The sequence below is a fragment of the Miscanthus floridulus genome, chromosome 14, assembly GCF_019320115.1.
Source record: "Miscanthus floridulus cultivar M001 chromosome 14, ASM1932011v1, whole genome shotgun sequence".
NCBI classification, from domain to species: domain Eukaryota; kingdom Viridiplantae; phylum Streptophyta; class Magnoliopsida; order Poales; family Poaceae; genus Miscanthus; species Miscanthus floridulus.
Window position 1 is genome coordinate 87358600 of NC_089593.1, and position 16091 is coordinate 87374690.

Below are 16091 nucleotides of genomic sequence, written 5' to 3' on the forward strand. Positions count from 1 at the left end.
GCAAGGGGTTCCAACATCTCGCGCGAGACTGTAAGCAGCGGCGGAAGGTGCCTCCTTCTAGCCCCAGCACAATTGGTGCCCTGAATGGCCGGCAACGACGCCCTGTCCGGGGATGTATCTTGGGCAACCGGCCATGTACCCAGGGTGGCAAGTCGGGCGCGGCTAGAGCTGTGTCGGCTACAGCTGCACTTGTGCCAGGTGCGACCACATGTGGCAGAGGTGGGTGCAAACGGCGGAGACATAGGAGACGTCGGCGCCGACGGAAGGGGGACGACACCACTGCGGCAACGAGTGTCGCCACTGACAGTCACGGGTAGTCGACAAGGGCCGCCCAAGCGACACCGGACTTCACCTCGGTCGATGCTGGAGCTCAAGCATGGCACCGTGGGCTGACCAACGCGACGAGCATCATTGAGCCCGACCCGTTGATGCTCACACTGTACCCAGGCACCATGCATGATCACGACATCTTGGAGGACCAGATGGTTGAGGAGTTCGTTGCGTCGCTCGTTGGTAGCCCCATCATTGTGTGGCCTTCCCTTGAGCACCTCCCGTCAACTTTGGCGACCCCCAGCCTCTGGATGAGGCCCCCTGCTGGAGGATGTGGACCCGGCGGTGGTCTCCTATGAGCTACGGACACCACCCCCGCGCCCCATTCAGTGGGTAGTTGACTCGTCGGAGACACACACGGTCGACCTTATGGTGGATAGCCCTCCTAGTTCACCACCGGAGGCTACCCACCAGGCTACAGACAACGACGATGAAAGGATCAAGATGCCCAAGAGGGGGGGTGAATTGGGCTAATTCTAATTTTCTTTGTAATAATTAAATCCTATGGTTAGCCCAATTAACCCCTTGAGCCTAGAAAGTGTTTCTAATGTTCTACCGCACAAAAAGACTTGCAACCTAAGTTCCAATCCTACTCTAGCATGGCAATTCTATGAATGTAAAGACACGTATTGAATTGCTCAAAGTAAATGCTCAAAGTAAATGCTCAAAGTAAATGAGAGGAGGAACGCGGCGATGTTTTGCCGGGGTATCGGAGAGTCGCCACTCACCACTAGTCCTTGTTGGAGCACCCGCGCAAGGGTGTAGCTCCCCCTTGATCCATGCAAGGATCAAGTGCTCTCTACGGGTTGATTCTTTGACACTCCGTCGTCGTGAATCACCCACAACCGCTCACAACTTGAGTTGGGTTATCCACAAGCACCACCGGATGATCACCAAGCTCCCAATCACCACTAAGCCATCTAGGTGACGGCGATCACCAAGAGTAACAAGCACGAACTCTCACTTGATCATGACAAGCCTAATGAGAAGGTTGGATGCACACTTTGCTACTCTTGATCTCACTAATGAGGGCTCTCTTTGGGATTCTCAAATCTCAATCACCTCACTAGGACCTTGCTCTTCTTGGCACTCTCAAAGGTGTTTCTCAGCTGTTGGAATGAGCAAAAGTACCCCCACACACGAATGGAGGAAGTATTTATAATATGGGCTAAAAAACAAACCGTTATGTGCCTCTGTGGGGTGACCGGACGCTTCGGTCAGTTCACCCCAAACTCCAGTGATGAAGTGATGACCGAACGCTGGACAGCGTCCAGTCAGCACTGACCGAACGCGTCCGGTCGTGATTTTCCCTCTCTGGATCCTTACTGGAGTCAACCGGACGCTGGCCCTCAGCATTCGGTCACATCACCTCTCAGCGTCCGGTCAATTCCAGACGACTTCACCTTGATCAAATGAACTGACCGGACTCTGCGCCAGCGTTCGGTCACACCAAAGCCAACGTTTGGTCAGTATTTGACCCTCCATTCACTTCCAACTCTCAATCATGCATGAATGAAGTTTGCTCCAATGGATCTAAGGGCTATTTTGGAGCTACCTAGTGCTAGATTTAGCAAGTGTGCACCACACCTAACTCACTAGACTCACCTAGGTCAAGCTACCCATCCATACCCCCCTTAATAGTATGGCCAAAAGAAAGACAGTCCTATACTACTCTAAGTGTCTCTCCAACTCCAATCGACACTTGGAACTAGTCCATCCTTAACCTTGTCATCCATCCTTTGAAAACCGAAACGATTTCCATCATAGGGGCATGACCACCATGATTGCCCAATCAATCTCCATTACCGTAACCTAACTTAATTGCCTCTGCAAAACACACGTTAGTCACAGTAATCACGTATTGTCATTAATCACCGAAACCCAACTAGGGGCCTAGATGCTTTCAATCTCTCCCTTTTTGGTGATTGATGACAATACCACCTCAAGTATGTGAAAGAGTTGAGGTTTTTAACATGCTTGGTTCATATAAGCTTTTGACAATAAGAACAAAAGAGTTAGACAAGCTTATATGACCCAAACCAACATAATGTACTCAAAAGACATGAAATAAGCATGAGTACAAGTAATAAAGCTCATTTGCATCGGAGTAAAACGCGGAAGCAAAGCAAATGAGCATAGCATAAGTGATATGACATATAAATAATTCAAAGTAGAGAGCACACATGCCATATATCACAATCACGTAGATATCACTATCACATAAATATAGTTTGATGCATAAAAGTAAACACACGAATGCATAATAGTGTATCACACATAAAACTCCAAATGTAATATATAATCTAATAGATAAACTAAGCTCTCCTTAGATATGACGCTCCCCCTAAGACTAACATACTTGATCCCTCTCCCCCTTTGGCGTCAAACACCAAAACCTAAGGATCGGTCGGCAGGGCTACAGGGGACGAGTCGGGTGCTGAGGTACGAGGAGCGAGCTGGAACTGAGTGCCATCATCATCTGAACCAGAGCTCTGAGCAGTCTGACCCTGTGTAGCTGGAAGCAATGCTAAAACGGTCTAGGTCGGATCAATAACTGGCGCTGCCTGCTCTGATGATGCAACTGACGAAGGGAGCATCTCTGTAGTCCCGATAATAGGTGCAACTATAGAAGGACCTAGGACATGCAAATATGGCAGAGTAGGCTGCCCTGTTAACTCACTAAAAGTCGCTCCAAGACTCCTGGAGACTGAGGTATCTGGCACTATCAACGAGGAAGTCTGAGCCGGTGTGAAGCCCATTTGAAGAGGTGCGAACTATGGGGCTAGCACTGGCGAAGCAAACCACTGGGACACCTGCCCTATAGGAGAAGCAAACTGTGCTGGTGGCTGTCCCTGACTCTGAAGCCTGCTGGGCTGTAAAGCTGGAGTCATAGAAGTGGTGGCAGGCTGACCAAGCTGGGGCGAAGGCTATGGTGGTGGAGCCCCAATAGCTATCACTACATGCTGCTGCATGAGGAGTTGATGCTGATGCATAGCCTACTGCTGCTGTTGGATGGCCTGCTGCTGTCGTTGGAACTCATCCTGCCGAGTCTAGAACTGTGCAAACGTAGCAGCAGTCTCCTGAGCCTATCGAGCCTGGTCCTACCTCATCCGCTCAAGTATGGCAAGTAGAGCGGGGTCTGTCTGTGGTGCAGGTGGAGCTAAACTGGAGCTACCAGCCTCATGGTCATGTCGACGTGGAGGCATGTGAGGAATGTCTTGGTAGTCCTCATCTGAGCTATCACTGGGGTCGCTCTCGACCATCACCTCCTGCTGAGCATCAAGCTGCTCCTCCTCTATAGCTGCTATGCCCCTGATAGTATCATCCTACTAGGCTGTAGTCTTTGGCACCTCTGGACGATGATGTGGTTGGCTAGGTGCACTTGGTGTACTATGGTGGATCATCTGAGTTATGTTATATATAGGAAACTCTTTAGTAGCACCACTGTACTTAGCTAGCATCTCAGGCGGCCTCACTATAACTGCCCTATGAATAAGAAATGTGATCCAATGAGCATAGGGCAATTGACGATGACCTCTGAACCCCTTAGCAATAGTATCCTCCATCTCTGGTAGAAGAAGATCCCAAATGTCAAACATAGTCTGCTGCATCAGGGAGTTTAGAAGCCATAACTGAATGCGAGTCAAGCCCTCGCGATACCCCATCCTCGAAATTAGGGTCCTCCTCATAATAGCATCCAGCACTCTAGCTGTAGGAGTGAGATCACTTGGAGTCCTGCTCGACCCCTCACCAAAAGGCTCTTTGAAGCAATGACGGACTAGATCTGTAGGACGTACCAAACTGCCATGAGGGCGTCTGGGAGGCGCTGTCTGTCCATAGCAAACCTCATGTAGCCTGACGGGCTACTCCTGAAGCCTGAGAATCTCCCTGACCCTAGTGCTTGTCAGCCTGTAATCTCTGCCTCTGAATGCAAAGTGTATAAATCTGTGTTGTGGGTCAATCTAGAGTGAAGCATAGAACTGACGGACCCAATATGGAACATATAATCCTGTCCATCCAAGTAAATCTATCAGCCCTGGTAGATATGCTAAATAGGGGCGAATATGCTCTCCAGCTGCTGCTACTATGTACTCAATGTTGCACACCCTCTGTGACCTAAATAGTGCCCCACTGTTAAGATATGCATTATAAAAATCTTCCTACAGAGGTGTGTAGAAACCCTCTGATGCACGCTCATCTTGCCTCGGCGGAAACCACTGCTCAAAGTCCACAAATCTGAGCTGCTGCACCTGCTTGGCCGTGGCAGCCCTCAAATCCAGATGGGTCACTGGAGGCGGACCCTGTGGTCTGGGTGGTGGATGTGAACCCCTCTATAGTGTCTCCGACCTCGGAGTGACTGTAGCATGGGTGCGACTAGAGCGGCGAAGCTATGGCTGAGGTGCCTGCTATGTCTCCTCGGCCTGCTCTCCCTCCTAAGTATACTTTGCTGGCTGTGGCTCCTGCTGTGACTCCCTCTGAGGCTGACTCTCATCCAAGACAACTCGTCGTCCCGCAACCATGACAGTCCCAGCTGGACCACCATGACGGTGCTCAAGCTGCTCTAGTGCAGCTCTCATAGATGGAGAGAGCTGATCTATGATCTGGACTCTACTCCGAGCACCTCCTATCTCTGTACGCTCTGCTGCTGCTGCAACTATGGCTGCTCTAGTTGTATCAGCATCTAGATACTTCCACTTCTTTGTTGCGAGCTTCTTCATCGCCTTGCCTCTTGGATCCATAGGTTGGTGAGGTGGGGGTCTCGGATCCTCATCACCGGGACCGCCTCCAACATTCTTGACATGAGCCATCTAATGAAGCTAAAAAGAACAACTGCCCTGACATGAATCAACTGCCAACTGTCACTTCTGAGGCTTGGCCTCGATCCGTACTCACGAGCTTGGCCCCGAGTTGACTGACAACTACAAATAGGACCTCAACGGCACCGACTCGCTGCACGATAGAATAGAGGCCATCTAGAGATACGAAACCCTAAGAAAGCAAGCAATTAGATACGAAATTAGAATCGAGGGCTTGCTACCTGACGAATCGGCGATCCGAAAAGAAGAGGAACGATAAACAGGGAACCACTGGGGGCAAGGGTTAGGGTTTGCACTTGTGGTGAATCGGTAGCTACGGTTGAGACAGGGCTCTGGTGGCGACGCTGGTGAATCTGGTGGCAGGGGAGGCAGTGCTAGGGCACGGCGATGCTGGCGCAAGGCATGGACGTGGAGGGCACAGCGGCGGCACTGGTGTGGGAGCAGGGCGAGCACGATGGCGATTGGCGTGGCAGCAGCGCTGGAATAGAGCACGGTGGCACGGGATTGCTGCGGGCGGCGCTGCTGCGGTGGCTTGGGCGCGAATGGTGGTGTTGGAGACGGCGGGGAACGGGAGCAGGTGGCGCGGGCTTGCTGCGGGCGGCGCTGCTGCAGTGGCTTGGGCGCGGATGGCGGCGCTGGAGACCGCAGTGACGGCGCGGATGCAAGGCAAGGCAAAGCGGCGCTCCGGTTATAAAAGGTCCCCCGACGGGATAGATAAGGAAACGGAGAAGAAACCGGATCCCGTACATTTCCTATTGACCGGACGCTGCCACCCAGCGTCCGATCGATTCTAGAGAGGTCCAAAACCCCTAGAATCATGATCGGACATGTTCGATCACCGTTGACCAGACGTAGCCAGAGTCCGGTCGATCCTGACATCGTCTTTTTCGCTTGACCGGACGTTGGCTCGCCATCTGACCAGATGCTAGGAGAACACTGTTTCAGCGTTCGGTCACTCCTTCTCAGCAGCAGTGCACCTCCTGTGAACTGACCGGACGCTGGACATTAGAGTCCGGTGCAGCGTCCAGTCACTCTTTTTCCAGCAAATCTTCAAAGTCATTCGTGCTGCCTGTTCCCAATCAAGTCTCAACTCAAATAAGATCCAAATAAACACCAATTGGGACTAATGTGAGTGACATCTCTCAAACCCTCAAATTTTCTAAAAATATTTTGATCCTTTTTAAGAAAATAGGCAATAAGAGGGCAATTGAAGATAAATGACAAAACAACATTCATGCATATGCAATGCAATACTTGAAAGTAAATCTAGTTGCTTGTCAAGTTTGATCCAAGGTTAAGCTTCTTCACACGCTTTTCGGCGGTTATCTTAACCATGTTAGACAAGCCCTATATGCATTACCAAAGATTAAACATGTTGTATATCATAATGCAATGCAAGGGACAACACAAGCTCATCTTTTAGTGAAGTTACTAAAATCAAGAACATTGAGCTCATTCCGGAATCGACAAAAAGTTGCCTCATCTAGCGGTTTAGTGAAGATATCCACCAATTGATTATCGGTCCTTACACCTTCTAGTGAAATATCATTCTTTGCAACATGATCTCTAAGAAAGTGATGACGGATATCTATATGCTTGGTGCGAGAGTGTTGAACCGGATTATTTGCAAGTTTTACCACACTTTCATTGTCACACAAAAGAGGTACTTTTTCTAGAACTACACCATAGTCTAGCAAAGTTTGTTTCATATAAAGTATTTGTGCACAACAAGCACCCGTGGCAATGTATTCTGCTTCGGTGGTGGATAAGGCCACATTATTTTGCTTCTTGGAGGACCAAGACACAAGTGATCTACCAAGCAAATGGCACCCTCCGGATATGCTCTTTCTATCAACTTTGCAACCGGCATAATCCGAATTGGAATAGCCAATTAATTCAAATCTAGCTCCTTTGGGATACCAAAGGCCAATGCTTGGTGTGTGCTTAAGATACCTAAGGATTCTTTTTATAGTAATTAAATAAGTTTCCTTAGGATTAGCTTGAAATCTAGCACACATACACACACTAAACATGATGTCTGGCCTAGATGCGGTTAAATACAATAAGCTACCAATCATAGAGCGGTAGAGAGTTTGATCAACCATGTTACCTCCCTTATCTAGGTCGAGATGTCCATTAGTTGGCATTGGTGTCTTGATTGGCTTACATTCATCCATTTTGAACCAATTGAGAAGATCCTTGGTATACTTTTCTTGAGAGATGAAAATCCCTTCTCTCATTTGCTTGACTTGAAAACCAAGAAAGAATGTAAGCTCACCAATTATTGACATCTCGAACTCCTTCGACATCAATTCACCAAACTCTTTGCAAGAGTCTTCATTTGATGATCCAAAGATGATATCATCAACATACACTTGACAAATGAAGATATGTCCATCAAGCTTCTTGGTGAATAGTGTGGTGTCGACCTTCCCAATGGTGAAGCCCTTCTCAATGAGGAAGTCCCGAAGACGCTCATACCAAGCTCTTGGGGCTTGCCTGAGCCCATATAATGCCTTGGACAACCTATAAACATGATTTGGATATCTAGGGTCTTCAAACCCGGGAGGTTGATCAATATAGACTAGTTTATTAATAAAGCCATTTAAAAATGCACTTTTCACATCTATTTGATATAATCTCATTTCATGATGTGATGCATATGCAAAGAGGATACGAATGGCTTCTAGTCTTGCAACCGGTGCAAAGGTTTCTCCAAAATCCAAACCTTCAACTTGAGAGAACCCCTTTACAACTAGTCTTGCCTTGTTCCTCACAACTACACCTTGATCATCTTGCTTGTTGCGGAACACCCATTTTGTTCCAATGACTCTTGCACCTTTTGGTCGCTCTTCAAGATTCCACACTTCATTACGGGTGAAGTTGTTCAACTCTTCATGCATGGCATTTATCCAATCCAGATCTTGAAGAGCTTCTTCTACTTTAGTAGGCTCAAAACAAGAGACAAAAGAGAGATGAGCAATAAATGAAGCAAGTTTTTGTGAGCGAGTCATTACACCCTTTGATGGACTCCCTATGATGAGATCTTGTGGATGATCTTGTAGTAGAGGTGTATTCCTTCTATTGACCACTTGAGGAGAAGATTATGGAGCATCAACATCTTGTGCTTGTACCACCATTTGATCATGGGAGACATGAGTGTCTTCATTTTTTACTCTCCCATCTTTATCACCATCTTGTGGTACATTTAATGAAGAAGGTGGATCAATCACTTGTACATCATCTTCATCATCTTTAGGCTTGATGTCTCCAACCGACATATTCTTCATAGCCTCCCTCAATGGTTCATCACCTACATCATCAAGATTCTCATGTGCTCCTTGTGAGCCGTTAGATTCATCAAATTCCACATCATATGTTTCTTCAACCAAGCCGGTGGCATGATTAAATACTCTATATGCTTTGGACTTTGATGAGTAACCAACAAGAAAACCAATTTCACAACGTCTTTGAAACTTCCCTATGTGTTGCCGCTTCTTATAGATGTAGCATTTGCAACCAAACACCCTAAAGAAGGAGACGTCCGGCTTCTTCCCATTGAGCAACTCATAAGGTGTCTTGCCAAGGAACTTTTGAAGGAATAGGCGGTTGGATGCATAGCATACAGTGTTGATAGCTTCCACCCATAGAGCTTCGGGGGTGTTTTATTTATCTAGCATTGTTCTTACAAGAGTGATCAATGTTCGGTTCTTTCTCTTAACTACACTATTTTATTGAGGAGTATATGTTGCAGAGACCTCATGCTTGATCCCAACTTCATCATAATAGGCTTCTATGTTTGTGTTGTCAAATTCCTTCCCATTGTCACTTCTAATCTTCTTGAGCTTCACTTCAAATTCATTTTGTGCTCTCTTGGCAAACTTCTTGAAGCAAGATGCAACTTCGGATTTGTCATGAAGGAAGAATACCCATGTGTATCTTGAATAGTCATCAACAATCACAAGACAATAAAGATTTCCTTTTAAACTCTTGTATGTTGTTGGTCCAAACAAATCCATGTGAAGGAGTTCTAGTACTCTTGTGGTTGACATGAAAGCTTTGGTTGGATGAGTATTTGCAACTTGCTTGCCGGCTTGACATGCACTACAAAGCTTGTCCTTCTCAAACTTCACATCCTTCAACCCTCTCACCAAATCATTCTTCATTAACTTCTTGAGTGAGCTCATCCCAACATGAGTAAGTCTTCTATGCCATAGCCACCCAAGTGTTGTTTTGGTGAATAGGCATGTCTTCAAATTTGCATCTTCGGAGGTGAAATCCACTAGATATAGGTTGTTGTATCTAAATTCTTTGAATATCACTTGATCATCATCCTTCTTAGATACAACAACTTCCTTCTCGGTGAACAAGCATTGGAAGCCAAGATCACACAATTGTCCAACGGATAGCAAGTTGAAGCTCAATGAAGCAACATATAGCACATTTGAGATAGAATGATCATTTGATATTGCCACTTTGCCCAATCCTTTAACCTTGCCCTTTGAATTATCTCCAAATGTGATTCTTTCTTATCCATCTACTTCTTCATCTAGTGAGGTGAACATACGAGGATCACCGGTCATATATTGTGTGCAACCACTATCAATAACCTAATGACTTCCACTAGTCTTGTAGTTCACCTACACACAAGAGATCAAGCTTTAGGAACCCAAACTTGTTGAGGGCCCTTCACCTTCTCAACAAGTGACTTTGCAACCCAAATTTTCTTTGGCCTATTCTTGTTTGGAGGTCCTAAGAACATGACTTTCATATTTCCACTAGAATCCTTTCTAAGCATGTAGTGAGCATTGAAGGAAAAAGGTCTAGCATGCTTGGGCAAGGGTTGTGGTGGTGGAGTTTTGCACTCATGAGCAAAGTGACCTTCTTGTCAACACTCAAAACATCTCTTTGGCTTTGGCTTTGACTTGTGTTGTTGTTGAGCTTGAGCCTTCTTCTCTTGGTTTACCAAATACCCAATGCCACTTCTATCCATCTTCATGATGGTGTTCATAAGTAGCTCACTTTGTAGATGCTTGCCTCTTGTGAACTTGCTCAATCCAATCTTGAGATGCTCTTTCTCCAATTTGAGCTTCTTGTTCTCTTCCTTGAGAGCATCATTGTTTTTCTCTTCCTTGAGCTTCTTGTTCTCTTCTTTTAGCTTCTCATTCTCAAGCATCAAATCACCATCATGAATAAGAGTTTCTAGCACTATAGACTTGGTGGTTTTGAGCTCTTCAAGGTCTTTCTTGAGCTTCTCATTATCATGCTTGAGCTTGACAAACTCATCATAGTCATCGGCCTCAACCACTTGCTTGCCCTTGCTACTAGAACTTTGCTCAATGCTCTCAATGATCAAATCATCACATGATGTAGCTATATCAATCTTAACAACGTCGTTAGTAGCATCATGTGGCTCATTGGATAAGAATTCTTGAGCAATAACAAGATTATCATGATTGATATTTAGAGTTGTATATTCTTCTTTTAGCTTGTTGGGCTAGTGATGAGCTCATTGTGTATCCTCTCAAGTTTATCATGTTTATCTTTAAGCTCTTTCTTAGAAGATTTGAGCTCCTTGAGTTTGGATGATATAGCATCATTTGCTTCTCTAAGCTCAACACTAACCTTTTCTGCTATATCACATTTTGCTAAAAGTGAATCATTCTTAGCTTCTAGCTTTTCATTCTTAGCTCTAGTCTTTATAATGATTTTAGTGTATTGTTTTAGCAATCTAGCAAGATCATCATAAGAAGGTGATTCATATTCATCATCATCACTATCGCTATTATCATTACTAGCATGTTCATCACCACTACTATCATCATCATTTGATACCTTACGTTCACCTTTGGCCATAAGGCATAGGTGTGTAGAGGATGATGGCGGTGGTGGCGGTGAAGATAATGAAGAGTCAATAACAATGGCGGCCACCTTCTCGTTGTCACTATCATCATCGGATGATCCACTAGATGAATCAATGTCCGTGAGCCAATCACCGATAATGTATGCCTTTCCACTCTTCTTCTTCTTGTGAAAGTCCTTCTTGCCATCTCTCTTCTTGTATGGCTTATTTTTTCTTTTTCTCATCTTCTTCTTCATTGCTTGAGTCATCTTTCTTGCCCTTGTACTTGTTCTTGAACTTGTCTTTCTTGGGCTTGGTGCATTGGTGTGCTAGATGACCAAGTTCTCCACAATTGTAGCAATCCATCTTGGAGATTGGCTTCCTTCTAGAGCTAGTGAAGAACTTCTTCTTCTTGCCATCAAACTTGATGCCACTCTTGTTGAGCTTCTTTAGCATCTTGGTGGTTTTTCTCACCATGAGAGCAAGACTTGCATCATCACTTGAGCTCTCATACTCAAGTCTTGCTTTGCCCTTCTCTTGACTAGCTTTGAATGCTAAGTCCTTGTCTTTCTTCTTGGTAGAGGATGAGCCATCTTATGGCGTGATGTGCAAATATATTTCATAAGCATTGATCTTTTCCAAGATTTGTGTCGGTGTAGCGGTGGAAAGATCACTTTGATGAAGCACGGTCACAATATGCCCATATTTGTCAATGGGGAGGACACTTGTCGCAAAACCAACCAATTTATAAGAGCACAAGTACAATGGCAGCCCACAAGCGGTCGCACTGTCATACTTGAGCCCATAAAAACCTGGTAGTCTGTCGAGTACCACGATGGGTCTCGATAAATGATCCACAAACAACCAAGATCGTACATGATTCAACATACATATCACATATTATATAAAGTTTGCAGATACATTTCCATCATCAGAGTATGAAATAAAGTTATTACAAACCAAGTTTGATAGATAATAGCGGAAGCAAATTAAGTTTGAAAGTAGTATTTCCAACATAGTTTAATACAGTGCCAACATACGATCACAGTCCATAAAAGCATATAGAGGGATTAGTAAAGAAGCCTGCCCAAGGCTTACTCCTCATCCATAGCGGGATAGAAGCAACTCTTGTAATAACCATAATATACGGTGCCATCTACAACAATGGGAATAAAACCCTGAGTACGAGAAGGTACTCAGCTAGACTTACCCGTCATAAATCAGAAATAAAATGACTCCAAGGATTATGCAAGGCTGTATAAGTGGAGGTAGCTTGACAACATTTTGCATAAAAAGCGATTAACTCAGTTATACAATTATAATTCTATTATCAAGTTAATTATGACTATCCATCTCTAAATTAGCAACTATCCTGTGCCAAACATGTGGTATATCATTTTAAGAGCATACAATAGTAACCATAGCAGGTATATTAATTCCATGTTTATCCGAACCATCATATTCCATAATACAATTACTACGATGTTGGGACTAGCCAAGTTTCTCACTATCCGGGAGAGACGGCGATTTGAATCGATTTCAACCAGCTGGAAATTTATTCCTAACACAAACCCAGGCAGACCAGATCAACGGTCACCTTAGGTCACCTTTGGTACAACTCAAGTACATATTTCGCGGGTTCGCCCAGCGCCGCACAATCAGGGACACCAAATGCCAGGACGTTCAGGCCCAGCCTGCCCTTGGGCTCAGTCTTGCTCCCCGCACATCCTTACTACCATCCAGAGTGCGCACTCTTATAGAGTGGGGCCCGGCCTGAGTTGAGCTACTCGGCTTCGTGGTCGGAACAAGTTATCCGTCCAGCTAAGTGATAGGCATGCGTTCAATCTTGTCAGAAGCGCCAACAATGGTACGGTCCTTAATCGGCACAGACGGAATCACATGAGTCAACCTACACATAGATTCCACCCGGCCTCGATTTACTTTTACCCCATGGTTCTTTTCCACGATAGCAAATATAGCCAACCGTGCTTCGGTATCCACCTATATCTCACAGGTGACAGGAAATCACCCGACTTCTACCGGTCTAAGCATGGCTAAGCATATATTCGATCCCAGACCTACACAGGGTTAAAGGTATATTTCTGGACAAGGAATTTATATGCATCAAGTGGTTCAAATCAACTCTTATAACCTAATGCATCAATCATAAAGGACTCAAGTAATATTTTGTAAAGCACTGAGAGACTTAGAATGCTCCGGGGCTTGCCTTTTAGAAAAGAAGTGGGGCGGTGATCAGAGTACTCCGGAAGCTCTTCCGGAGTTGGCTCCTCTTCTTCGGGAGCTGTGGCTTGAGGAATCTCTTGCTGGTCCCCTTTCTCTCCTTCGTTGAATTCTAGCAACGTTATCTCCTCTGTCGATCCTATATGCATGGATATGGCATAAGATATTGCGAATGCATACATGCTGACAAATATAGTATGATGAGACATGATGAATGGTTTCTTGTAAGTATTCTTAACAGCATGGTGTTAAAGTAATAATAAGTGCATCACATTTTACGGAGTATGTGCATATCTCTTCTTGATTACTTAATCAAGCACTTCAACAATTCATTTACTACACCACAAAACAACAGCTACTTATTTTACCCAGAACTGGAGTTCTACTTATCCAAATGTTGTGATCTTGGACTTTCTGAAAGCTTATAAAATTGTCTACAACTCTTATTTAATCACCAAAAGCTAATTTGCAATCTATCTGAACCAAAACAGGCAATCAATCCAGTGTTGTCCAAAAATTCCAGAGAGCAAGCATTTCGGAATACTAACTTTAAATAGCTATAACTCCTAAACCCTTTAGCCGATTGTCCTAAAATTTTAACACAAGATATATGAAGAAGTTACCTACAACTTTGTTATTAACAAGTTTTACAGCAAAGACCATTATCCATATAAAATCATCCACACAATCAAAACTATACATGCAGCCTTGTATTTGAATTATAAAGTTTGCATACAATCAATGGCTTCCAAGCCTTACCATTGACATCAACAGTTACTATGCATCATAAGAACCATAGAAAACATCATGGTTAATCACAATCTAATTATTTAAATGCCTTTATTAATTTAATTAAATAATTAGGGTAAATAATAAACATATACCAAATGTGCACAATAAATTCTTAGAAAATTACAGTGGACTCCTAATGCTCACAATAGGCTACTGTGAAAATTTCATACCATTTGCACATATATAACATCCTATGCAAAAATGACAAGCTAGCAAGGGTTATTTTAGTGAAAATAGTAAGCCCTATAGAAAAGTGTCCAGCAACAGATTATATATTTTTCCTAGCTTCATATTAGTGTCATACTACTGTACAAAAATTTGCATAGCAATATAATACATATTTTTATCCCTACTAATTTCCTTAGAAAATGTCATTGATTAATAAATAAATAGAAAGACCATATTTAAATTAAGTTTATAGCAAACTTATTATTTTTCCTAGCTATAACATGTCAATACAAAACCCACAAAATTGGAATCACAATTTTAGGAGTTTTCTAGCTCAAGATATCAAATTTACAAAATGGTAAACATACAAAAAGCACTCATTTAACGATATTTAAATCACCAAGAAAAATAGCAGAAAATGCACATTTCATATTTTTATAAAAAAAACTACACTTTTTAAGGAACACTACAAAATTTGGTTCACAAAAATTGGACCTCTAGAACTCCACCTATGATTTTTCAAAGTTACAATCAAATCTGGAAATAATTGAACTATCCTCTCAGACTGTGCCACTGACAGTCGGGGTCCACCGGTCAGACGGACCCACATGTCATAGGCACCAAAACAGAGGAGCAGCGCGGGACGGCACTATCTCGCCGGCGGCGACCTCTCCGGCAACGGCACCTGGACTACAGTGACCCCCTTGACCTTGCGCACACACCAAGGTACCTAGGTGGACGGATTATCGACGTGAAGGACAACGGGGGCGGCCATGGCGGCGCGGTGGTGCGGGTCGACGGCGCTACGCCGGCGGTGACCGCGACGACTCGATCTAATGAGTCTACGAGCTGCTACACACTACGGAGGTTCTAGAGCACCAACCACTACGGCGAAAGGCGGTCGGAGGCGGTGCAGCCACGACGACGGAGTGAGGCGGTGGAGCACCGGCGAGGTCGTGCGTGGCACGACGGCTTACCGGGCGCGGTTGGTAAGAAAATGTGGGTGCGGTGAGACTCTGGGACGACGATGGAGTGGCTGCGGTGGTGAACGAGCGAGGTGGAGCGAGCTGGTGTAGGTAATGGCGACGGCGGCGCGCCTAAGTTGCGGTGGCTGCTGCGCTGCTGCGGACGGCGAAGGAGGAGGCAGAGAAATGAAAATGTGAGCACGGGGATGGAGCGGGCGAGTACGGGGCGCGATATAGTGCGCTCTGGCCCGACATGGCCGCGCTGGGCAGGACGCCGGCGACGCACGGCCTCCACCGGCTCCACGCGGCGTTCATGCTCTGGCGACGGTCGGCCACCGAACGCCGGTTCAATTCAGTCATCAGCGTCCACAATACAGGCCTGGCAGCGTGATTTCAAGATGCAATTTCTCTTGATACAGAGCGATTCAGTGAATGACGCTAAAACAAAATTTGCAGCCCTAAGTACCACCTCTAATTTCTATTAAAGGACCAAGTGCTAATTCTCAACCAAAACCGAGTAAAGTCAATCCAAAGTTGAGCTTGTCAAACTGTCAGCGCAAGAAGACTTAGAAAATTTTTCTAAGTGCTAAAAACGGTACAAATTTGATTTTTGTGAGCCAATTTCAAGCATGTTAGGAGCTAAACTAGTCTATGACCCAAACATAAAAGTTGTTCCCCTTATCAAATACTACAACTTTGCTTTAGTGCACACATCCATGCAAAGTCTCTATCATATAGTTTAAACTTGGTCAAACCCATTACATTCAAATGATGACTTGTACTTTGAACTATGACTTAGTGACCAATTTATCCCTAGCCATGAATACCAAAGTTGTTCATAATGACACTCTAAACATGTTTATCGAGATTGTGTGGGTGTTTAGGTTTCTTATTCCACTATGTGGGTTTTAGGTTTCTTATTCAACCATGTGGGTT